The sequence below is a fragment of the Adiantum capillus-veneris genome, chromosome 25 (genome assembly GCF_014529385.1).
Source record: "Adiantum capillus-veneris isolate H3 chromosome 25, ASM1452938v2, whole genome shotgun sequence".
NCBI lineage: Eukaryota > Viridiplantae > Streptophyta > Polypodiopsida > Polypodiales > Pteridaceae > Adiantum > Adiantum capillus-veneris.
In genome coordinates, this window is record NC_140955.1 from 106595080 (window position 1) to 106619473 (window position 24394).

A 24394-nucleotide genomic window follows, 5' to 3' on the forward strand; every position below is an offset into this window, starting at 1 on the left:
TGGTTGCAATTGCGACTAGGTGTGTTGCTGCTAGATTGACGGTAGCTTCTGTTTGAAAGAAGTCACCGTGCGTGGATGCACTGGCACGTGGTTGCAATTGCGGCTAGGTGTGTCATTGCACAAGCGTAGGGTGACTATGTTTTATGTTGCTCCCAGTCATTCATGCTTCGGCACATGGTTGCAATTGCGACTAGGTGTGTTGCTGCTAGAATGACAGGAGCATCTGTTTGAAAGAACTCACCGTGCGTGGATGCACTGGCACATGGTTGCAATTGCGGCTAGGTGTGTCATTGCAAAAGCGTAGGGTGACTATGTTTTATGTTGCTCCCAGCCATTCATGCTTCGGCACATGGTTGCAATTGCGACTAGGTGTGTTGCTACTAGAATGACAGGAGCATATGTTTGTAAGTTGTTGTACGGGGAGGCATACTGCACTTTTTCTATACTGCACTTTTTTTTTCACGTAGAAAAGATCCAAATGGAGTGGCACATAGTTATATTTCAAAATGTGTTGTTTGCAATAATACCATTGCAGGCAAAATGGATCCTTCTGCTACTTCAGTGATAGAGTTCAAAAAGAAAATTAGACAATTGTTGATTACAATCGTCAGTGCACTAGATCCCCACGATATAGCGCAGATTGTTGCAGATGAGTCTAGATTGCAATCATTATACAGTGAGATTGCCCACAAAATTTTGTTGTTATATCCAGACAAAACAACCGAATCAATAATCTCATTACTGAGCAGTTGGGTGGGCAATTTGCCCAAGGTGGCCTCTGATTTGAAAGAGGAATATCCTCAAGAAGTAGACAAGGGTAAGCTAGAGCATTGGAACGCGAGATGGAGAGCTGAAAAGGAGAGGTCAAGGCGAGCATCCCACATAGACACAGAGTTTGGCCTAAGCAAGAAAATGCGAATGGCTATCACGAGAGTTATGGGGAGCAGCCAAGTTGGAGAACCGTTTATTGAGGAGGCTGCCATTGAGGGAACATCGGGTGCTATTGCTTCTGCCAGTCACCTGGAGATCAGTATATACAATTCTGAATGTAGTATGACTTTGGGCATTCCAAATAAGTCCATTAATAAGATCAAGAAACTTGGGTCAGGGGCTTATGACACAGGGTGGCAAGTTCAAATCAAAGGGATCAGTTTCCTTCCTACAACGAATACTTATTGTGCCAAGGAGTTCAAAGGACAGGCCAAGCATCATTGGAAAAGCTTTGCATCAGAAAGTGGAGTAGATCTCAACCATAGAGGGATTGTGAGGAGTATTGCCCACTCTGTAACGTTGCCATGGTTTCTGATATTCCCCTACTTCAATGGGGGGACTTTAGGTGATCTTATGGAGACAGTGCCCCTTCCACATGGCTCTTTCACGACGCTTGTAGCGCATCAAGAGGGGAAAGGAAAGATCCCTCAAGACTTTAAATGGGAGCAGCCCTCTGAAGACAAGAAAAAACGTATCAAGAGCCTGTGCAATCATGCTCCCTCGTTGATCCATGCCTTGGTGAAGGCATTGTGATTTGCACATGACGAGGGAGTGATCCACAATGATCTCCATCCATGGAACATCATGTTGGACTTTACCAAGGATCTCACTCCCCGTATTGGAATAATTGATTGGGGATTGGCTCTGCGTGTTGGCTTAGAGACACAAAAGACCAACAATACCGATGAAAACTGGAAAAAGCTTCATCCTTGGCGAGCTCCTGAGTTACTAGATGGCAAGAATTTATGCCCATGGACCAAGGCCACAGATGTGTACGCCATAGGATGGGTGATATGGCAATTTTGTAAGTTTTGTGGAGAGTTCTCTGACTACTACAGCACAGATTGGTTCAAACATAAGGTTTCAGTGGAGGTACAATCCATATCTAGGATTGTTGTGGAAGGTTGGGTGAGGAAGAAATCCACAAACAGAAAGACCTTGGCACTTTTGGACGAAGAATTAGAAAGATTTGAAGCCCATCCAGAACGATGCTTACGCCCTCCCTCTGAAATGAGTGTAGACTTTTTTTGATGGATATATGATGTACTTTATTAAGCAGGGTTTTCTGATACTTGTGACTTATAAAAGCACTTTTAAAAATTGGGTTTTATGCGCAATGGATGATGTATGAGTAATAAAAACACTTTGTTATATCTCAATAGACAACAAATTTTCTATGAGTTTTGTTTTTTCTCGTAAGTTTCAAGCAATAAGCCACGTGGAGTCACTTATTGTCATTCATCGATTTAAAAAATGGTGGTTACTCTTATATCAATTGATTGTCATAAGATGGTGGTTATTCTAATATCAATTGATTGACGTAAAATGGTGGTTAAAATTATAGCAATTGATTGTCGTAAAATGGTGGTTACTCTTATAGCAATTGATTATCATTAAGTTTGTATGCCGTAACTAAAGTATAGTGTTTAATCAGGATATGGATAATGATAATCAAAGGGCTAAGCGCACTTTTGAGCGTCTCAGATCCATGTGTCAAGGCGGTGGAGTGAACGAAACCGCTCGAATTGCTGCTCGTTCCTCCCAGTGGGCCAACCCGGTGGGTACACAATGGAAAGAGGTGAACACTAGGATTGACCGAGAAATGGTGAAATCCATATGGCCAGGCGTTGCAAATGACAACATCAAGAAATGCCGACTCAAGCTATCACAATGCATTAATGCAGACATACGAGACAATGGAGAGAACATATATCTCAATGTTATGGGTCATCCTATGCATCATATGGATTGTCCATTGTGGTTTGCCAAGATGTTATACATGCATTATGTCTTGGGTGAAGCAGTGGACTTTAGCTCAAGGACACCTCACATGACGGTTGAGGACATTCGCAGTATTGCAATCACCGTCACACAGCAAGAGATGTCATTGGCACTAGAAGGTGCATCAATGGAAGTGCATCAAGTTAAGGAGGAGCTTCAAACTCAACTCAGGAAAGCATCACAAGCTACACAAGGCTCTCATGTAGAAGAAACCCTAAATAGAGACTTGCAAAGGGAGGTGAAGGTGCTATCTCGCCACGTAAAAGAGTTAGAGGCGACTATAAAAAAACAAAATGCTGCCACATTGATTGAGCACCCAACATCTATTGAGGCCCATCTAGCTTCTGGTGAGCACGGTGGTCCTTGCCCCATATGTAGATCATTCTTTCATGAGTGGTGTGGTCACTTCAGCTTGCCATGCGGACATATGTATCATATATCATGCTTGATGCAAAGCATGATGAATAACTTTCATTGTGCTATATGTGAGTTTGAGATATCCAAAAAGATATATGAAATGTTTAAAATGTCCGAAGACTATAATAAGCTTAAATGTCAGTGTGAACGGGAGAATGAAGATATTCTCACAAATATTTCACTATCACTTGGATAGTTTTTGTAACATTTGATAACATTGACTCGTTGTCTTGCGAGAATTTATTAGTGAATTGTGAATTGTCTTCTCTTCAGCTTCAATTATGATATGTGATAATGCAACGATTTGTTAGGGATGCCTGCAATACCAATAAACATAGCTCAGTATGCTATCTCTTCTTTCAAGTATTATTCAAACCAAACATTAGTGTTATAATCAATATCACACACAAGCGTAGTAGTGAAGCCTAAAGGGAATAACCTCAATCTACTCAAGCATGAGCAAGCAAATACAACGGTGAATCAAATATGTGATCAGTCCATCCCAAAAGTAGAGATATCGACCCAAAGATTCACCTTCCTACCCCTTTCATGAATCAGTCCAGTCCAAAAAAGAACTAATGACCCATGATTGGAGCTCTAATCGAAATAGCAAGCAAATACAGCGGTGAATCAAACATGTGATCAGTCCATCCCAAAAGTAGAGATATCGACCCAAAGATTCACCTTCCTACCTCCTTTCATGAATCAGTCCAATCCAAAAAAGAACTAATGACCCATGATTGGAGCTCTAATCGGAATAGCAAGCAAATACAACGGTGAATCAAACATGTGATCAGTCCATCCCAAAAGTAGAGATATCGACCCAAATAATCACCTTTCTATCTCTTTTCAAGAATCAGTTCAGTCCAAAAAAGAACTAATGACCCATGATAGAAGTTCTAATCAATATAGCAATCAATTTAGCAAATATAACGGTGAACTAAACATGAGATTAGTCCATCCCAAATGTAGAGATACCGACCCAAAGATTCACCTTTCTACCTCCTTTCAAGAGTCAGTTCAGTCCAAAAAAGAACTAATGATCCATGATCAGAGTTTCATTAAGTTTTAATTTTTTTTAAAGACTATTCATTCTTTTGCCTTTAGTTTTTCTTCTAAATTTTAAAGGATGACCAAATTTAGAGGAAGCGATGATGTGATGTGATGTCTACTACAGGGTTATATAGAGCCGCCAAATATGGAGGGGGTACATGACGGGGCCGGCGGGATTCTTGCTTTGCCCGCCGGGCCCGCCAGGATTCATAATATGCCCGCCGGGCCTACCGGGGTTTGTGGTTGCCCCGCCGGTTCTACGTTTTCTACCAGTTTTCGTAAGTCATGACATTAGATATGTTATTAACATGAAAAAAATAGTGATAATAACAACAATAATTAACATTTAACAAAATGCGTCATCGCATAATTAAAATCCCTGATTAAATCATGGGGAAAGTTATTGATATGCCTACAAAAGGGCTTGGGAGGCCCCAAAATGGGTTATTAGAAGGGCGCGCATTTGGGTCTTCCATAAGCATATGGAAGGGGCAAATGCGCGCCCTTGTGGCATCTCATTTTGGAGCATCTCAAGCCCTTATAAATTGCTTATCAATACCTTTTCCCATGAATTAAGACAAAATGGCTAACCAACATTCACTCCAACCATAGATCCTTTCATAACCAAGCTATTGTATAAGCCCAGATAATTTCAGTTGCAAAACCAAAACTAATTACATGTATGCTTCAAAAAATCTATGCTACATTGATTTAGTGGGGCATGCACTTCCTGATGCATCCAGGCTATTTGAAGCATTGAAGCAAGAAAAATATCTTGAATGCAGGAAAAAACATCCTGGAAAGCTTTGGAAAGGGCTTGGAACTCCCTAAGAATGGTTGCCACAAGGGCGCACATTTGGTCCCTTCATCTACCTGTGGAAGCACCAAATGTGCGCCCTTATGGCAGCCATTTTGGGGGCATTCGAAGCCCTTTCCAAGGCTTTCCAGAAACTTTTACCATGCATTCAAGATATTTGGGTTGCATCAGTGCTTCACATAGCTTGGATGTATCAGGAACTACATGCTTGACTTAGCCAAGGTGCTTAACGTAGGCAAGTTTTCCCAAAGCCAAGCTTTAAGCTACATACATACAAAAGAAGGTAGACAAAACATGGACCATTGCTACATCGCATGGTACACAATTAAAGCAATACAATGCACAAAGAGTGGAGTATACAATCAAAAGATGCTTATATTCAAATTCTTCCCAATCTTGGAAGTTCCATAAATACAAAAAAGGTCTGATGACTACTTACAAGCTAATGCTCATGGCTCAAACAGCGAGCAAGCTGCATATCCTTGGGCATAATCATTACACGCTTTCCATGGATGGCACATAGGTTCGCATCCTCGAATATGCTAGTTAGATATTGCTTTGTTGCCTCTTGGACGGCCTCTATGGCCACGGCGCCCATCCAAAACTCAGTGTTGTAGATTTTCAAAACCTCCCTGCAAAGCCTTGCAAAAGGGGCCCTCCGAATCAAGAGCTCAGTGCTCTTCTGATAGTGGTGAATCTCCACAAATGCACGGCTGCGCTTTCGCACCTTCTGAGGTCGACGGGGAGGTGCATTTGTTGCACGAGTTGGGGCAGCTTGCTTCCTCTTCTTGTAGACAATGCTCTTTCTCTTTTTCGGCCGTAGAGGCACCTCTAGCACCTCATATTCCAATTCCACCCACTCTTCATCTGATCCGTACTCTTCACTATTGAGCGGATGTGATGGTGTGGGTCCACTCCCTTTAGGGAGTGTCTTACTCCCAGTAGACATGTGAGCGGCATAAGTTTGTATTTTGACACCAACCCATGGGGGATCATCATCGGTTTGCATCTCTTCGAAGCCTTTTGACCGTTGTTTTTGGTTATTTATTTCTTTTCCTTGGTCGTTCTCATGTGCCGTGTTGCCCTCAGAATCGTTGGAGTCCAATGAATAGACAACAAGGCGATGCTTCCTTCTCTCTTTTCCTGTTGTAGAGGACTAACCATGTTGATTTGAAGCTCCACCTTCTTCTGTGTGGAGCTCACCTTGAACTTGTGAAGTTCCAGCTTCTTTTGCTGTAGCTGGGATTCGTTGGCCATCTGGGCCCTCTGGATATGAAATCCTTGCCGTTTGTTTTGTTCTTGCCATGGTAGCACCTAGTATGAAAAATGACAAAATGAGCGGCTTCAACCTTTAAATAGAGGTTTTTGGGATTTGGGCCCTTTCACACTATGCGGCCAATTAAGTCAAAAACTCAAATAAACCAATTGAATTTAACAAGTAAACTTGGATCATGCGGACAGTTGACGCGACACCCAAACGCTGCCATTTTGATACTTAGTTGCACGCCAAGACTCATGGCCTAGGGCCGCTCGCAAGCGTTTCCACTTCTCATATGCTGCAGTACGAGAGGTCTTGCGTAACTGCTTTGCTAACATCGACTCTCTTGCCTTCTCAATAGTGTGAGTTCTCCCAAAGGTGTGCCTAAAAAACCAGTTAAACATCTCTTGGGAGGTAGTTGGAGTGTGAACTACCACCACCATGCCGAGTATTCTTGAAGTAGACTCCTTTTTCTCGATAGTGGGACTTCTATATGCCTTGTGTACTCCATATATCAAGCGAACCATAGCGATCCATGTAGTATATGCATCATGCACATAGAGAATATGCTAAAACAACCAAAAAGGAGATAAGCCAATAGAAAAGTTGCATTTTCAAACATTTCATATCTATTAAGTCCGTTAAAACAAACCATGTAGTGTGTAAGCTTGCTTTCAGACCATCCATCCTTAGCGGCCTTTGTGAACTCATAAAGCACCTTCTTGAACTCCTCTCGCTGCTCAACGGTGGTGCTTGAAAGATTCATCAATTGCACAACCTTTTGAAAGGATGACCATACTAGCTTGCGTTGGTTAGCAACCTCCACATTGAGATCTTTGTCCGTCGTGCATGAACACAAATCTTTCCACAACTCCCACCGCTTCTCACTCGCTAGATTGACACTTGCCTTGTGTACCTGCATTGGAGACTTTGATCTTCTTGAAAAATTGACGTGCCTTGGCTCCATTCATGGAAACCTTATGTGCCACCTCATATGTCTTCTCCTACAAGTCTCTGCTACAATGTTCACCCTTGATCGGTGACATCCACTCTCATTAAGGAGCGTCTCCACCCCCTGCAAGGAGTCTTTTGACCATTGAAGGGGATTCATTATGAAAGCATAATCAATGTGATGCTTTAGCATCCTATCAAATATTCGCATAAACACATGCATTGTACAAAAGTGAACATTGTTGAGGAAGAAGGGAATTATGGGATTCCACCTAGGATCTTTGCTATCCCTATTGGACACCTCTAGCATATCACATGAAAGAACCGAAGTTTGACACTCCCTATTTATATGATCATCGTTATCTTCGTCCTGACCTTCCACTTGAGTTGCCCGACTTGTCTTGTGCCCTTTCACATAGAATGGGCAGGGAAGTACAGAATTTGCACCTTGTTTGCATCCAAGCATGAAATTTATGGTCTTTAGATCACCACCTAAATGCTATTCAACATCAAACTCCCCACACCCTAGAACCATGAGCTTCTCATCGTTTATTTTGAGCTTTAATGACCTCTGTGACCCATGGGATTCTACTAAAAATACATGCAAGGACTTCATGTGTCTCTTTCGGAACTTCAATTGCACCAAGCCACCATATATCCTTCTCTAATTGCACACTAAAAGATGGCTTTGTCGCTTCACTCGAACTACAAGATTTCTTGGCATAAGCTAGGGCTTCATTCATAAGTGTGATGCTCATTCTCTCCAACTTTCTCCCTTTTACAATTACACACTCATCCAACTTCAGCACAAACACAAGCTTGTCTTCAAGAACTGCCAACAATATAAATCCTCGGAATGCATGTTATGACACATCATAGAGCATGTAGGCAACCCTAAACTAACCTGCATCACTCAAATTGTAGAAAACAACCATGGACTGTTGCAATCGTATCAAGTCCACAAAGATATTGTTGATTTTGGTGTAAACAAAGCCTTTGGTCCGCAACACACTGTTAGAAACAGCACTGCTTCCCTTCCCGCGGCCCTTCCTTCCTTGCAATTTGCTATAGAGCGGCTGAAGAGGCATCATATCGTCAATATACAAGTAGTCCCCTAATCGGTGAACAACATCTTCATTTGACACTCTCTTGGCAATCGCCACTCTGTGAGGAAGTGGGAATAGGTTTTCAGTGACTCCTCGACTTCTTAATGCATCTTTTAACACTTGATGTATTGCTTGATAGCCCTTTGTACTAATCCCAACAGCATCACAAATATCCTGAACATCTAGGTCAGTGACAATATTAGAAAAACTTTGAAGAACTCTCTTAGTGATTGCATCTTTCAAGTGTTTTGCCTCTGGAGCATCAAGCATCCCAATAAAGTCCTCTTTGTTGAAACAAGAACGAAGTAAAGATTCCCGAGCTGACGCATTCTCGCTGCTGCACGTTTCTTGGATGAAGTTCCTACTACCCAAAACAACAATGATGAGCGGTACTAGACTTAAACAACATGAGGGACATAACATCTTACCTCATAGCTGTCACCCTTCGTTTTCTTGCCCCACCACGTGGTGCAAGAGTCTGAATTTTGGACAACTCCCGTTTCCTCACCCTACCTCCCATGGCAGTACTCTTCATGTGTGAGAGAGTATCCTCAAGCTTTTTAATTTCATTTTCCTTGGTTGCGATGGTGCTCTTTGCCTCCTCGAGCGCACTAGTAGCTATTTGCATCTGATCTTGAAGATTGTGGAAACTCCCTTTCAGCAACTTCCAATGACGCAAGTAGATCTCAGACCGAGCAATCTCGTGTCTGTTGACTCTCTTGCAGTAGCCCAACAAACCTTGCTCTCCATTTCCAACATATTGCAACAGTGATGGAAGGTTTGTGAAAGGCGGATAGACATTGAGAGAAGCATCCTTTGGGTACAAGCATCCCTCTGTCCAGAGATCCACATTCTTATCCCCTTGAGCGCGGCGTTCGTTGGCTGAAGGTAATGTACCCAAGCATGTCTTCTTTGTCGGAACATACTCTTGAGGTAGGTGCAAGAAAATCCCTGGAGACCTACTGCGTGAAGGGCTTGATGGGACATTGGTCACGTCGTCAAGAGGCATTGTAGGATGGAGAGATAGAGCTTGAAGGATGGATAGATGGAAAGGAGATGGGTATGTAGGTGCAGCAACAGGTGCAGGTGCAGGTGCAAGGGGGATGGGTGTAGGAGAGGAGCTTAGATTAGGAGGGAGGGTGGTCAATTTTGGGGGGAATTTCTTAAAGGTTTTGGAGGGAGTCAAAAAATGTTGAATTATGAGTAATTTAGCTTAAATATATATATTTTTTATATGTATATATGTTGGGGCCACTTTTTAGGGTTTATTTGAAAGTTTTTTTAAAAAGTCACCTTTTTTTACCTCTTTGACCCACGGATTTGATTAGGTGGCATGGGAGAGTTAAGAGGCCACTTACAAGTTGGCCAAAAAGCTAGAGAAAAATGCTGAATTATGAGTAATTTAGCTTTAAAATATTTTTTTTTTATATGTATATATGTTGGGGCCACTTTTTAGGATTTATTTGAAAGTTTTTTAAAAAGTCACATTTTTTACCTCTTTGACCCACGGATTTGATTAGGTGGCATGGGAGAGTTAAGAGGCCACTTACAAGTTGGCCAAAAAGCTAGAGAGAGAAGATAGCATTCTCCCCCCTCCCCCCCTACTTTTCAAATGGTTCCCCCCCCCCCCCCCCTTCCCCCTACCTTTTTAGGGGTCAAAGGTGGAGGAGACCCTACCAAAATAGCCCCATTCAAAGCCTTTGTACCCCTTAATCTTGGCAAGCTTCCTTGAAATTAGGGATTCTTACAAGGCCCATGGAGAGTCCATATTTTTCCTAATGTTAGTGCATGTTGGGTTCAACCCTCATTTACTTTAATGTCACCCCATGGGAACACTCCCTTGTGGAGCATGTAGATGAATTGCCATCTTTTTTAGAAGTTTTGCATGGCTACAAAATCTTTTATATACTGTAAGGTTTTTCAATTAAGAAGATATAGCGTATCCTTTTTTGTGTGTCGACTCTCTCTGCTCTCTCTCTCTCTCTCTCTCTCTCTCTCTCTCTCTCTCCTTTTCTACCCCCTCTCTCGCCACGGCTTCTGCATGCCACCATCCTCCCTAAAATTCCCTATCAATTGGTATTAAAGCTATAGGCGAGTTGTAGGCGAGGAGCTTTAGGTGTTGCATACCGCTTCTCAGGATGCTGTGGGTAGGAGCGCCCAGGCCGTAGGCGGCATCACTTCTCAATACGCAGCAGAGGTAGGCATTCACCACAGGCGGACGCGGCAAGTAGACAAGCCAAGGGCGCTTGATGTTGTTTAACTAGGGCGTTTTCTTCTGGCTTATTCAATCAATTTTTGGCATGCCATTTTTGACAGCATCTCAAAACGCATTTCCTAGGCGGAAGTTCTACAAGCACTAGGTCAAGGCCATAGAGGGCGTTTTGAAATGTTGCACTCCAAGGTACCTCTACAGACATTTTTAAATTGTATCCTAAAATGTTGCCTACTACAATAGTACAAGGATTTGGCATAGGAAAGCAAAGCATATCAAAAAACTCTTTCTCTCAAGCAGTTCTTAGGCAGTGCAACAGGTGGTGAGTTGGTGAGACGTTTTGATAGCATCTCAAAAGGCTCTCTTGCAAGGAAACTACGAGCTATTACAATGGGCAAGGCAATTACGAGCTACTATAGCGGGCAAGGCAACTACGAGCTATTATTGGAATATCAAGCATGGCATCAAAGGTTGATAAATTCAATGGAACCAACTTTTCCACACTTGGCAAATAAAGGTAAAAGGCTATCTTATGCGGAAAAATATATGGAATGTCATGAAGCCCCTATCAACCGACGAGGTTGGCACATCCGCCGCTGCAGTTACAAGAGCATTCTTTGTCGACCAAAACCGCAAGGATGAGAAAGCATTATGTATTATTTTGACATCTCTCAAAGACGACTTTATTCATTACTTGGATGACGTGAAATCTTCTAGTGCTACCTAGATACAGCTAAAGAAGGTGTTTGGTGCTAAAGCTAAGTATTCAATGATGAGTCTAAAGATGGAGTTGTAATCTCTTGCTATGCATGCCGATGAACACATTACATCTTTAGCCAATTGACTGAAGAGTATTAAAACTCAACTTGTTTATGTGGAAGCCCCAGTGCCATTAGAAGATCTTATAGCTGTTTTATTAAAAACTTTGCCTAATGAATTCCATCAGAGTGTTACTATTTTAAAAGAGAAAGATTCGCTGCCCTCCTTGGATGGTATCACCAATTCATTGCAAGAAGAAGAAAAAAGGATATCCCGTACCAATTCTCCCATTAACCCTAGTGCATATACAATATCCCTTGCAATATCCCCATTAGTTCTTCTGATACTCCCAGTGCCTATGCAGACACTAATTGTGCTTGTACCTCAGCTTCATCTCAACCATCCATGGGTACCACATCTTGTGTCATTTGTGGGCGCAACAATCACCAGACGAAGGATTGTTTTAAGGAAGAATCCTTGTGTTCATTGTGGTAAGAAAAATCATCCTTCAAATAGATGCTTTGAAAAGGTTAAATGATGACCATATCTTCAAATAGAGCTCTGGCCAATTTCTCTTTACGTTGCCTAATTTCTTTGTCTTTTTGGCTCTTAATGGCCTGATGTTGTGAAGTCAGGGTTTGATGATCATATCTTTCTTGGGCCAGTTCTTCTTTGAGAGATTTCAACTCTTGATGAAGTAAAGATGGGTGATGGTGTGTCTTACGTTGCCAAAAGTTGTACCAAGGTGTTGACTGGATCTTATATATTGAGTCAAATTTGTGTTGAGTCGGATTTTTGCCAAGTTAGATTTTTGTTGAGTCAAAATTTTGCTGAGTCGATTTTTGCTGAGTCACAATTCTGTTGAGTCAGATTTTTCCTAACTGATATTTATTATTGAGCCAGATACTGCTGAGTCAGATTTACTATTGAGCCAAATACTGCCAAGTCAGATGTTGAGTCTGATATTTGCTGAGCTAGAATATTTTTTGAGTTGGAATATTTCTAGGTTGGAATATTGTTGGGTCGGATTTTGTTGAGTCTGATCTTTTATACCCAGGTTATCTTGTTGCGCAGATATAACTACCATTATGTAGTTGTATTTTGCACGAGTTCTGTGAATGGGAATCTAAGCTATGTTTTTCTACACTTTGTGTCTGATGTTTCTTTTGTGCATTCTTTGTTATATCTAAAGTTTTATGTTTGATATTCTGTGAGTTTGATTACGGAGTGAGTGTCTACCCTCTGTTTGAGAGCATGTGTGAGCGAGAGAGATTTATGTGTTCTTTGAGCCCCAACACATGGTGCTTTTGACTATACCGTATGACTTTCCAAGCTTTTCATTTTTCTAGTGTTCTTTTTTGAGTTCCTCTTCCAGCCATTGTTGATAAACTTGTAGTTGGGTGTTCACCTCATTGAAATCTTGAGCCTCTGCAACATTCTATTTTTCCTTGTTTAGTGTAGCCTATAGCTTTAATCTCATGCCTTGAAGCTCTTCAACTTTGTGTTGTAGCCCTTGATTTGGAGCTTTGCTTTTGCAACTTCAGCTTTTGTCTCTTCCAAATCCAATTTCAGTGGTTATTTATAGCTCTTTGACATTAGAATTGTAGCTTGATATGTTCTAGGTGTTCATCAATGTCAAAAGAGTAGATGAGCTTATTTCCATCCTCGATAATTGCTTTTGTGCAAGGAGATACTGGTCTTTTTTGTAATGTATTTGGTGTGTTGGCAGTGCCTGCTTCTAGATCTTTATCCTTGGCATTTCTCTAGTCTTCTCCTGCTCTTGCTTTTGATTTGCTGGGGAGGTTGGCTTCATCTTTTCTAGTTCTTCCACCTTGTCCTTATCTTTGACAATAGGTTGCACCCTGGAAATTGTTCACGCTTTGTCTCTTGCTTTTTTTCCTGGTCAATAGATTCTTGAGAAGGACAAGGGGTGGTTGGCTGGATGGAGAGGGGTGGCACATTTTTATTGTGAATTTCTAAAGGTTCCACACTCGTCTCCTCCCTTGGTTGTTCTTCTTCACCATTGTCCTTGTTCTAAGACTAAAAGGAGTCGTTTGATGATTCAACATCATCAATTTTTTGCCTTTTTTACTCTTCTTGTGCTCTTTGTGTAGCTTTTAAGCTCATTGTGGATTTGTTGTTGCATGGTGATGGCAAGCTCCACATTAGTCATGGTTGTCCTCCTCTTGTACTGCTTTATCTTTTCTATTATTTTTGCCTTTCATTGCTCCAATGTCTTATCGTGATCATCATCCCCTTCGTCATCTGCATCTGTTTCTAGCGTTTTCTTCTCCTTGGCTACCTTCTTTTGTAGTTCTTCTCTTTGTGTCAGAGCTTCCTCCATGGATCTTTGTGTATGAGAGATAGGGATGTGTTCTCTTTGTTCAGTTGACTTTCCATTAGAAAATTTCGAAGGTCATTTGGAGGGCCTTGTAAGAAATTGTATTTCTCTCTCTAGAAACTTTTTTTAAAATGCACTTGCACCTTGTGAGTACGTCCAAAAGAAAAACCAGACACTTTAAAAAGTAGATTTATATTCCCAATCGTCCTTGAAAACGGTCACTTTTTTATTGAATGTGAGCGTCTTTTTCAGGAGGCAGGTGCGGCGCATTCAAGGCAGCTTACGTCATCACTGAAAGTTGAAAAGTCACAAACTGTCAAATAGTGATAGATTTTGAGGCTTTTGACACCACCAATGCGTCCGGAACGCCAAAATACCCTAAAAACGAATGTCTACTTGTCTCATTCCGACATCCGGAGAGGCAAAAAATGTCAAAAAATCCCAAAAAATGGGCTTTTTACTTAAGGCGCGCGAGGAGGCATTCTAAAATGCTAGAATGCCCCTCTGCGCGCCGTTAGTACAAAGCTCCTTTTAGTGATTTTTGGACAATTATCTTTCAAGAAAGCCTACCCATGTTTCTCTATTGCACTTTTGCACCATGCTCTCTCTCTCTCTCTCTCTCTCTCTCTCTCTCTCTCTCTCTCTCTCTCCTTTCTATAGCTTAGCATATTTAAAGAGAGAGAGAGAGAGAGAGAGAGAGTGAGAGACTCCCATTACTAACGGCGCGCGTGGAGCATGTTTTGACCTCAAAAAACACCTCCTCGCGCCGTTAGTATAAGGTAACAGAAAGACTCTCTCTCTCTCTCTCTCTTTCCCCCGCCTTACTTCCTCTCTCTATAACACTCACACATATACACATAAACACATACACTGGTGGATGCACAGTACTAAAGGCGCGCATAGAGACATGCACACCGGTTGTGCCTCTCTACGCGTGCCTATAGTATAGAGAGAGAGAGAGAGAGAGAGAGGGGCTCTTTGTGTTTGTGTGTGTGTGTGTATGTTATATTTGTGTGTCTGTGTGTTTGTGAGTGTGTGTGTCTCTGTGTGTGTGTGTCTGTGTGTGTGTATGTTATATTTGTGTCTCTGTGTGTTTGTGTGTATGTTATATTTGTCTGTGTGTGTGTGTGTGTGTGTGTGTGTGTGTGTGTGTGTGTGTGTGTGATCAAAATGCACTTTGTAGAATTGTAACAATGGGTGTGCGTGCTCACTCTTATAGACCCGAAATTATGATCTCTAAGGCTAAGATGATGAAGAAAAAACCTATGTGATAGATGGAGGCCTTTTTAGAGATTTTTTGACATTTTCCTCTCAAAAAGCTCTCTAAAAGAGGAAAAAAGCGGCTTTTTACTAACGGCGCGCGATGAGGCATTCCAAAATTTTGGAATGCCCCCTCGCGCGCCGTTAGTAAAATGTTCTTTTAGGGGTTTTTGACATTCTTTGCCTCTTTGGATGTCGGAGCTAGGCAATTGGACATTCATTTCTAGGATATTTGGGCGTTCCGAACGCATTGACAGTATCAAAAGTTTCAAAATCTTCCACCACTTGATAGTTTTGTAACTTTTTGAATTCTAGTGATGACATAAGCCGTATCAAATGCACCGCATCTACCTTCTGAAAAAGGTGCTCGCATTAAATGAAAGAGAGTGATCGTCTTCAAGGACCACTAGATTATTAAATGAGGAGAGGGACACCTTTTATATTTTTGTTAATATCAATCTATTTTTCTACGTAACGTAGGCTCTTCTCTCATTGGAGGAGCTTATTTTCCTCTCTCTTCCAAAAGGCCCTCCAAAAGACCTCCAAAATCTCCTAATGATTCGATGGAGAGTGTGCTCTTTCTCCTGTTTGTTGTGTTCTTCATCCTCAGAGTCTGATATTCTAAAGGTGTGTCTCTATTTTTTGGTTTGGTTTCTTTGTTGAGGTTGATATCTAATTTTGCTTCTTGCCTATCAGATGTCTTTTTCTAAGAGCTTGGTCATGCTGATTTCTTTGGTGCTTGAGCTATTGAGGGTCTCACCACTGGTCTGACTGCATGCTTTGACTTGTGCAAGAGGTCAAGCTATGACTTAGTTGGTGGAAATTGATCTATCATCCCAAGTGCTTGATAGGCAATTCTAGTTAGCATTGGCCCTCCATGCATGTATGTCTTGTTCCTTTTGTTGATTTTGAGATTGACTTCGACTAGATGTTCCAGTATATAAGCTCCTAGGTTGCAGCAAATCATTCTTTGCTATGAGAGCCCAATGGCGATCACTACTCCAATGTGTACGTTTGGCTAGGTATACCTTCGTGGATTTTGGACCTTAAGATGCTGGGGTATGAGTCACAATGGACACTTCATCTTTGAGTACACCAAGTCCTTGTAAGTGAACTTGTGCCCTTGCTTCTTTACAAATGCTTTTTCATTATCTGTAGCTTTGGTCTTGAGCAGCAAGTTATGATTTTCGGGTGATAAATTTAGTGCTTGATTGATCATGCTGGAGGTGGTCCGTACTTTCACTGCTTTGCCATATTTGTTTTGCAAGGTAGCCTCTCCATTGCATTGAATGGAGGACATGAGCTCATCATGTACTCTTTGAAAGTTGGTCCCCCATGGTTGTAGACACAAGAAGGTATCCTTTTGTAGAAATTTGGATCCTTTGGTGACTTCTTGTCATTGATGCAAGGTCCATAGTTCTCTTGGGAGTATGGTGATCTTTATTTTTGTTCCATTTGTGGCTTCAAATCTCCCAATGAAGATATTTGTAGGAATCTTAGTAAACTCCTCCTCCCATATGTGGACCTTTCTCATTTGAGGAGATATCCACCACCTGGTAGGGGGAGCTTCCCATTGCTTCCTTGGCTATCTGTGAGGCATTATGTGATCATAAATTCAAGTAATTAGATCCAAAATTTGGCCAAAAAGTTGTCGAGAAAATTCGATAAAATGCAAACTTGACCATGAAATGAAAAATGAGCATAACTTGATCAAAACAAGTCCAAACTTGACCAAACTTTACCAGTGCAACTAGGACTACTACAAGCACTAGGTCAGGTGGTTGTAGGTCTTTTCTAACTCAGGGGGGTCATGGATTGCGATCCATGTTGGGACAAAGTTTGAACTTCGGGATGATACCATCTAGTAAAGTATGCTTTGGGGAAGCTATGGTTCACTTCTTTTGGAATTTGGATCATTGGTTTAAAATCCATGCCATTTTTTGGAAACTTTCTCAGACTTAAAGATTTTTGGAATTTTGACAAGGCTTTTGAAGTTCAAACAACTTGAAATTCTGAGATTAGGTTCCATGACATTTGGAGTCTGAGAGTAGGGGTTTTGTTTGAAAATCTTGCAGGGGGTCATGGATAGCGATCCATGTTCAGCACCCAGTAGAAGTGAAACTTGGGGAACCTGTTCCTATAGCATATCCTGGCACACTGGTGAAGTTATTTTCTAGTTTGGACAGAGTTCTCTCTAGTTCACTTAATTTTCCAAGTTATGGACCAGTTTTGTCCGACTTTGTCATGTTTGGTTTTGGTTGGTAATTTTGATCTTTGATTGTGATCAATCTGTTTGACATTTGGCTCTTCTGATGATTTGGAGTTGAAGAAGAATCCCAATCCAAGTTATCTATTGACTTCCATCCCGTTTGGACCCTCCAGGCCCTCTGGAAAGTTTGACTCAATTCTCAGGCACTTTTTGGTATTTCTTGAGTTACAACCAGTTCAAAGACTTATTTTGATGCCACAACTTTGCCCAAGACCACAAGTTTTGCACTTGAAACTCTGACTTTGCTAAACTTGACAATTGAATCACTGAACATGATTTAACACTAAAATTTTGACTCTCTTTCCAATTAAAGATCACTGCACATAATTTGTACTCATTTTTTGATCGATCTGCTTCAGGGAGTCATGTTTTGACACCATTTTGCACAAAACTTATAGGGTAGCTACCAGGCATCTTTGTTAAGCTATTGCTACACTTTTTACTGAAGTTGGGTTAGATTCTTTCAACCATGGGTGCAAACAACCATTTGGAGACTAAAAGCCCAATTTCCATTGACTTTTGATCATTTCAATGTCCATTTTGTCAAATTTGTAGGGAATATTCCCCAAGGTAGTATTAAACTGAATGTACTGATGTTTCTCTATTATGCTATGTTGGGGAACATGGATTAAGATCCATGTTTAGCAACATTCTTAATGTGTGATTACTATAGTGTAGAGATTCTTTCAAAAGCAATATTTTCCACCACTTGTTCTTGACAATTAAGATGGGTGTCATGGATCATGATCCATGTTCCACCTCTTTCGGTAACTATGAAAGCTCATCCTGACTCTGCCCAATAGATAGAGTATTTTTCTTAAAACATTATCAAATTTGGACCTCATTTTTTTTTCTATTATGCTATGTTGGGGAACATAGTTTCTTTTTATCAAATCTTCTATAGTTTCTTTTTATTTTTTTTGTGAACATTTGACTGTTCATGCATTGATAAGGAGCATACCTATGAAATCTGGTGTGGTATGAGCGGTGGCTGTAGCACGCAAAAGTATGGCAAGGAGCTCTAGGTCAAAAATATTTCTCTCTCTCTCTCTCTCTCTCTCTCTCTCTCTCTCTCTCTCTCTCTCTCTCTCTCTCTCTCTCTCTCTCTCTCTCTCTCTCTCTCTCTCTTTGAAGGCATTTGATTTCAATGAGCTCTAAGTTGCCCATTTTTTCCTACATGTGTTCGATTTACCCTGATACAATGTGCATACTTACCTTACTTGCCCACATTTCTTATCATACCACCTACGGCTTAGACGGCTCGTCATTTGGACACTTGATCATTAATTGCCCTTGATTTTGCAATTCTGGTTTGTTGTAAGTTGGCCCAAAATTTGACTTTCGCCAAATCCTTCCATATTTGACATGCTCAAAGCTCTTTCTTTGTAGATTTTGCATTTGCTTTTAAAACTTGATTCCAAATTTCTTGGCTCTATTTAATAAATTTTTATCATTATTAGGTTAAAAATTATTATCAATTGGTCAAAAATTTTGCTAAAACTATTCCACACTCATATGTACATACTCACTCTAGGCATCTCACTCATCAAAATTTGTCAATATGGCTCAGTTATATGCTTGATAGGAACAATATTCTACTAAACGTTTACAAAAAGCAAAAATTTAATCAACAAAACGCACTTTATACAGTGTACATGTATTATTTCAACATCTTGCATCCTAATATATTGCAATATGATGCTCCAATTACTATGGCTATTGTTACTCCCCTCTACCCATTTCGAGTCATCCTAGACAAAGGGTTGTGCAATGTGCATGGGTGAAAATAATGTGTTAGGGTAACACAGTGTCGTGCAAGATGTGGGTATTGAAACAATTTTTTAGTGGTCTTTCTTGTCAAGGTTTCATCCCTTCTATGTTTTTCGAACAGAAGTTATTGCCCTCTCTTGAATGCTTGATTTGGTGATGATCCTTTGTGTGCCAATAGCTGGTACTGCAGGGAACCACTTCAGGCTTGTTTTGAGAAACTGCAATAGGGTTTGTCATTTGATGCCTCCATTCCTATTTTGTTTCTATGGCTCCTTTGGCTTGTCCAAGTTAGCTTTGGGAATCCATTTGTGTTTTGGTAAGCCTGTTGAAGCGTGAAGTTGTCGTTTGAAGTTTTTCTATTGGCATGGTTTAGGATTTGATGTTTTATCAGTTAGGAAGCTGAACTGCGACGAGGGAAAAGATTGATTATCAAGCAATGTTTTGGGTATCCATATCTTTTGCAGCTTTGATGCCATGATTGACTTCCGGATCCAAACTTTTGTAACCCTTTTTTGGTGATAACTTGCAAGTAACTGTTGTTGAAAACTGGTCTCTTGTCTCTAAGTCATCTGAATGCTATTGTTCATCACATATCTGATTTGTTTGTGTAAATGGAGTAACATAAGGTGTATCCTTGAGATAGTAATTCATCATTTCACCTCGCCAATCTAGAACATCCTTGTAAGTATGCAGCCATGAAACTCCCAAAATGATTTTCCTGTTGAGATCTATATATGCCCATGATGTGGAACTGATGTGGGCAATGGTTACCATCTATGTTAATTGAGACATTGGCTTGTCTCCCAAACTAACCATGGTTTCCTTGTTAGTCTCTTTTATCTCAATCTGAGTTGTTTCAATCATAGACTCTGATAATTTCAAGTAGGTTGAATACTGCATAGGTTTGACACGTGCTTCAGTATCCACAAGTGCTCTTTTTGTTGTGCAGTCGGCTAGTTGGATAGTGATCCAAACATCCATTCCACCTAGCCAACTTTGTTCTACCTGAACTCCTATAATAGGAGGTGATGGCTCATCTTGTTCCTTGTGCTTGAAAATCCACAATCAAGCTTTTTCATGTTCTTGATCTTTAATTGCTTAAGCCTTTTGTTCTCGTTCCTTAGCTAAATGTATCTTCTCTAACATTTCTGCAGTGAGAGGTTGATGATATTTCTTCAATCTGCATCCATTTATCTAGCTAGACATTATCTTTCCCTCCAATGCTGCAAGTTATACAGTGCCACTCGTTACCCCGCTTTCTGAGTTTCTTGGAATGTTGCTTCAAAGTGTAGACTAAAATGTACTCACCCTTTTGGTATTCCTTGTTTATTATGACATGTTGGTCATGGAGGAATCTCGTTTGTCTTCTTTATGCATACATAGATGCAACCGATTTGAATCTTATTTCATCCAACTGTATTAGTTGGTCCAGTCGATCAAAAAATTCACGTCCCATCCATCCTTGATCTTGTGGCACGCATAGTATAGGAATCAAGAACTCGACAAGCAATATGGCATTTATCTCAAACACTAAATTGAAAGGTGTAGTGTTTTGTGGCATTTTGCATGCTACCCAATATGCCCATAAAGGTTAATGTAGTTTATGATCCCAGTTTTTTTCTAGATTCATTGACAATATTTGTGAGTACTGTGCATAAAATTTTGTCTGTGCGCTTGTCTTGCTTGTTTGCTTGAGGGTGGTATGGAGCTGATTTAGAATGAAGCACCATAAACTCATACAACACATAATCATGATTTCAATCAGAAGGCCATATCTCATGAAATGTTATCATACAAGAATTGCGTTGTGGTTCTAGAATCATTCTATGGTATTGCCTTGGCCTCTATGCATTTGGTTAAATAATCCATGGCCACTATAATGTATTGAGCATGCATTCGATATGTCAGTGGAGTGAGATAGGACCCACAAAGTATATTCCTCATTTGGAAAAAACATCATGGGTATTAGAGGAATTTCATCATGTTGCATCGGTACTTTAGTTCATTGGCAAGCATCACATTGTCTCACATAGTGCTCTCCATCCATTAATAGAGTAGGCCACTACAAGGAGTATTGCTTTTACGGTTTTGTTAGCCAAAAAGTGTCCTTTGACTGGACTGGTGTGTGCTTGGTAAAGTATCTGAAGGTACTCATGCTCTGCTATAGAAATACTCAGATTGTCATTCATCCCTCTTTGACAAAGGTGATTTTTGACAATAACATGGTTTTTTGCTTCTTGTTGAATCGAGTGTAGTTTGGCTTTGTTCAAGTTTGTTGGCAAGACTCCTTGCTCTATATAATCCACAATGTACTTTCTCCACTTGGGTGCTATTGCTATCTTGAACAGTGTAGCATGCTCAATTGGCTTCCAGGGTGCACAAGCATCACAAAAACTAGCATAGTACGTCATGGATGCTTTTTTTGCATGTGAGGCCAATACACCCCAAGTAGCATCAGTCTCTGGTATGTTTGTGTTTTTTCATTGTGAATACCCATAGTTGGTACATGAGCTTGCTTTAGATACATTTCTTTGGGTGGCTTGATGCATAACCTAAGTATGTCATTGTTTCCTACTTATATACTTGTCTAGCTATCAGTGCTAAGGAGCGAGATTGTTCAATGATTGATGGTTATCGTTCAATCTTCATAGAACCAATGGTGAGAAAATGGTATAACATGTTCTATTTGGATATTGAAGAGACAAGAGTCAGTCAAATCATCATCAACCCCTAAAGGTGCTTCCTCGTCTATCAATTGTGATAAATGTTCTGCCCTCTAATGTATAGTCCATTTTCTTACCACTACAACAAAATCAAATTCCAAAAATATTATGAACCATCAAACTATGCGACCCATATTGCATGGTTTTTTCACTAAATACAATAGCGTCTAATAATCCACAAATAATATGAACTTGTTTTCTAGAAGCTAATGTCTAACCTTTTTCACCAAATAGATCATTCCCAAGCCTTCTCTTTCTATGGTTGTGTAATTTTGTTCTGCATTGTTGAGTTGTCTACTGGAGTAACAGATTGGAAAATCCATTTTGTTCTCCCTAGGTTCAGCTAAGATACATTCAATAGCATAAGGTGACGGATCTACATGGACGTGGAAAATCTTATTCTAGTCAGGGGCTGTCAAAATTGGAGCAAAAATAAGTCTCTGCTTCAATTGTTTGAAACGCTTTCTCACATTCCTCATTCAATTCAAACTTAGTGTGATGAGTGTGTAGAGGGGTCTTGCAACGACCACATACATGTAAATAAATCTTCAATAATAGCCACAATGTCCCATAAAATCTTGTACCTCTGTAACTTTGGTGGATCTTGGAATAGAAACAATCACTTGTATCTTCTCAACATCAGTAGAAATGCCATTTTTGGAAAGAATATACCCCAGAATCTTGCCTTATCTTACCATGAAGACACATTTTTTAGGGTTTAGGCAGATGTGATACATTCTACATTTCTCAAAGACCTTCTTTAAGTGTTCTATATGTTTATTTCTATGGAGAGAATTCACACATAGGTCATCCATATAGATCTCTAAGAATTGTCTTAGATACTCCTTGAATGCATGACTCATCAGACTTTGGAATGTGGCAGGTGCATTGGTTAGACCAAATGGAATCACCCAATATGAAAATATGCCCCATACCATTGCAAAGGCCATTTTTTATTGATCCTCTAGCTTAATTGTGAGATGATTATAGCCCAAAAAGTCAGAGAAATTTGTAGGCTTCCTTTCCAGTGACTCTTTCAATCGCATGGTTTGTGATGGACAAGGGATAATTGTCTCTGATTGTAGAAGCATTCACCTGCTTCAAATTTATGCACACTTGTAATTTACCATTCTTTTTGGGCACCAAGATAATTGGTGACACCCACTCCATGTGTTCTATCTCATAGATGAATTCTACCTCTTTAATTTTTTATATCTCTTCTCAAAAATGTTTCATTATAGGTGTAGGGATGTTATTGGCACAATTTAGCATCACTTTTGAGGGGTATCGTGTGTTGACATATGCTCAAATCTACCCCCTTAATATCTTTGTATGACCAAGAAAACACATCTCTATATTGCGTGAGGGTAGCTGTCAACAGTTTTTCCTCCTCTTTGGTGAGATTTGTTTACATGTTGCTCCGCTTCCACTAAGGGAAAAAGGAGAACAAGATGCAGATCGCACCTATTTGAAGGATATGTTTAGCAATGCTTTGTTTGGGAATGTTGTGCTCAACAATGCTAACCAACATAAACTCCAAATGTGGTGCATTACAAAAGCATAAAAGTAGTCAAAGCTTTGGTCCATATGTATGTGATATGGTGTTCTCATTTTTTTTGAACATCAAGTTTGTGTAGGACTTTCTATACGCAATGTCATCACTTGAAATTCGTGGATTGTGGTGTGTGTCCAACATGGCTGGGACAAGAAAGTTGAGTTGTTTCCACTCGATGCTAAGAGTCGGCCTTTCTCCAAATTATTTTCATATATGCCTGGGAGGCCGCTCAATAAGGAATGCAAGATATGATCGCCTAGATCACATGGCAATGAAGACTTGAAGGATTTTTTTTGAATTATAAGTTTATACGGAAATGGAAATATCAGTGCCGTCATTGAGGTGGTGAGCCGCCAAAAAAGTGTAGAGGTGTGAAGAGGGGCATGCCATTATGCAAGGGAAAGACGGTGCTATTGGAGCACTCTCCAGTGTGCAAGGGAAACTGCATGAAGAAGGGAGGCAACAGTCAATTGTATGGGGAGGAAGGGAGCTCAAAGAGTGTTGGCAAGAGGAGTGCTATCTAGGGGCATGCAGTGGAGAGAAAAGAGGGCCTCTAGGGCCTGGTGGGGGGAGGGGAGCCATCAACATGGAGATTCAGTGAGGACCGCTAGTTCATCCATACCAAGGAGGGATCAGGGGAGCCTGTGAGTGGCCTCGAAAGAGATAGCCAATTTCAGTGAGGAGAGCTGGGCCATGAGAGCATGTCATAGAAGAGAGAGGATTTGAAGGGCCGAAAGCTGCATGAAGGGAGTGCAACCAACAGGGAAGAATGGGTCCCCAAGAGCATGAGGAAGAGTGCTATATGTCAGAGGGAATGGCACTACAAAGAACCTACCTAAAGCACTGCATGGAGGGGGGGAAGGGGTTCCAAGAGTTGGTGCTACCATAAGGGAGTGAGAGCTATCAAAGACAAAAGTGGGACAAAGTGGGTATAAGTGAGGGGAGCATGTCGTAAGGAAAGAAGAAGAAGGACAAGAGGAGGGCTGCAAATAATAGTGCAGTCCTTGGAAGGAAGGCAGTGTTTCCATGAAGGGGTGACCATTGCAAGGAGGTGCATAGGCTAGTTCCAAGGACGACAGAGGCGACATGTTCGTTGATTGGCTATGGTGGCGGCAAAGCTCTCGCGAGAAA